Source organism: Echinops telfairi, unplaced genomic scaffold (assembly GCF_000313985.2).
Source record: "Echinops telfairi isolate 266 unplaced genomic scaffold, ASM31398v2 ScPeMD7_2291;HRSCAF=2852, whole genome shotgun sequence".
Classification (NCBI taxonomy): domain Eukaryota; kingdom Metazoa; phylum Chordata; class Mammalia; order Afrosoricida; family Tenrecidae; genus Echinops; species Echinops telfairi.
Genome location: NW_022106189.1, coordinates 19,393,803 through 19,396,462, shown reverse-complemented (window position 1 = coordinate 19,396,462; position 2,660 = coordinate 19,393,803). Strand labels below are relative to the sequence as shown.

The 2,660-nt window shown below is 47.6% G+C and overlaps 1 protein-coding gene across 2 annotated transcripts in view; it reads right to left on the bottom strand.

Moving 5' to 3' along the window:
- GNAO1 (G protein subunit alpha o1) overlaps positions 1-2,660 on the bottom strand; it is a 180,758-nt gene that overhangs the window by 102,476 nt on the left and 75,622 nt on the right. The window lies entirely within an intron of this gene.

The window sequence follows — 2,660 nt, the reverse complement described above, 5'->3', positions numbered from 1 at the left end:
CAGAGGAGGTGGCGGGTGTGTGGGGAAGCCAATAAGCTGACCTCCAGCCTCCCTCCCCACCCCGAGTTAGAGAACAGTAGAACCTGTGGAAGACCACGTGGAAAGAGTGGTGTGGGCTGTCTCCTTTTGCCCAGAAACCAGTTTCTGGGAGCTTTAGGGTAAGGATCCGAAGCAACTGATATTGGCAAAAGTGGCGGGGATTGGGAAGGGCGTGGCCAGAAGAAACCTATGGATAGAAGTGGGGGGTGAGATGGGGTAGGCTTTGGGGATGAGGTGAGAGAAAATGCCTTTGCTTTGTGGGCCCAGGTCTTCCTGGCACTCTGACTGAGTGGGCTAGACTGAGGAGGCCGGGAGGAAGCTGTCCGGAGATGCACCTTCCCTGCACCATGGGTGTGAACAGCTCCACCGACAACAGCTATGGGAGTCTGGCTACTCCGGACCCCACCGTCAAAGACAGAAGAAAGAACCTTCCTGACAGCCCGGAGAAGGTCAGCGAGAACATGGGGCGCGTGTCTGGAAAAGCGGAGCTGTCCCAGGAGACAGGACACGACTCCAGCAGAAAACCACACGGTCCCTAAAGCAAGTCAGGGAGACAGGAAAAGCTCTCCAGACACTGACCAAGTGTCCTCCTGGCCAGCTCCTGTTGAGAGCTGTGTGAGTGGCCTACGAACCAGCTCCAGGTAGGGCAAGGAAGACCAACCGAACCACAGTCGCTGATTCCAACTCACAGCAGCCCCGTACAAGAGTCGCTGGCATGGCCGCACAGGGTTCCCAAGGCTTTATGGCAGCAGACTGCTACGCTGTTCACCCACGGAGCAGCGGTGGGATCGAACCATGGACCTACTGGTTAGCAACCCGGTGGTGTAACCACGGACGAGATAAAGAGGTGGATATTGGGAGGGAAAGGATAAAAGACCAAGAGGAGGTATCTAGACAGATCTAACTTGGGAACATATTGGGAGTTCTGGAAGAAGAAGAAAACGGAACAGATGGAAGACAGCCAACAATGAAACAACAAATAGGAGATGATGCTCCTGTGCAGCCCGAGCCTGCCGATGACGAGGGCTCACCCAGTCCCAGAAAGGAGGAGGGGAAAGAGGAGCACACTGGCTTCCCTGGTGAACTTCCTCGGTGTTAGAGAGTAAATCCAAAAGCACGCAGACAGAAAGGACGCATGAGCCACACGGGAAAATCCAAACCAAACCCACATTGGATTTTTCATCTGCAAGAGGACGCGCTAAAGGACATAAATGATCACCTACAGGAGACCCAGGACAGAGAACCAAAGCTTCCCCAGATAACTGGCCCATCCAAGGCATTATTGCTATTTTAGAGCAAAAGATAGGCACAAATATACAAGAATTCAGAGTTTATCCCCTACAGAAAACACTCAAAACATCTGCACCAGAACAGGGACCTCTGTTGGAGAGGCCAGGAAACCACGAGCCCAGGGAAGCTTGCTTCACATACCATATGCACTCAAGTATAAGCCGACCCGACTATCAGCCGAGGCACCTAATTTTACCACAAACTGCATTGAAAATGTGCTGGAAAACTCAAGCACATTTATACGTGAGTATATACAGTATCTGCCTCCCATCCTTTCCCCCTAAATCTCAGGGGGCAGCAGCCAACTCTGGGCATGCGACTGCTAAATAAAGACTCTGGATGTAGAGAGGTCACCTTACAAGGGAAATGTTAACAGGCGCCCCAAACTAACGGTATTAAATTATCTTGACAAGACCCATGAAGTTGAATCGGAGGGAAGAACAAGTGTCCTAAAGTTTCCTCTGAAGTGGAGGGCAGGGACATCCTTTAAGTCATATTCCCTGGAAGGAGCAGGGACCGGAGCACCTTGGAGGAAAAGGGATTGTTTCTCTTGTCATTCTGCTTCTAATAACAGCAGAGCAGTGTATGATATCCTGTTCTAAAGGACAGAAAAAGGAATATAAACTCTAATGAGAGGGAAAAGTAGAAAACATCCAAACTAACCAGGGAAAACATGAAATTCGAAACCACAACTTCACACGGTGCAGACAGAGGAAAAGGAAAAGGGACCATGGTGACGGGAGGAAATGAGGGATGCCAGGCAGGAGGACTCAAATCCAGTGCACGGGACTGAATTCCTTATTGAAGCGAGATGTGACATCGGGGTGAAAATTAAAGCATAAAAATAAAAACCCCAGGTACGTGATGTTATAGGACAACTACTTAAAATACAGCTTTTTGAAATGTTGAAAATAAAGGAACAGGCATAAAGATGCCAGGAAAATACAAAAAGAAGAGAGGCCGGAGCGTCAAAATGAAGTAGCAAGGGGCGACTGCACTGGAAAAATACTGCAGCGGATAAAGACATATATGAGTCATGATTATATGCTGAAAACGTTACAGCTATCATAAACCTGAAGGCATTACTCAACACAGACACTAAAGATACCAAGTATAAGTGATTAAAAATGGAATCAGTAAAATTTTAGCATGCAATTTCATGATGTCTATTTCAGGACTAGGCAGACCTTGTGGGCAAGAGCTAATGGACACAGAAAATAATTGGTACAATGATTTGGGTTAGTCGATATATGAAGGACCTTATATTTCTTTAATACACTATATTTACACTATACCATTAATGCACCATAGTAATGGAATATATATATATA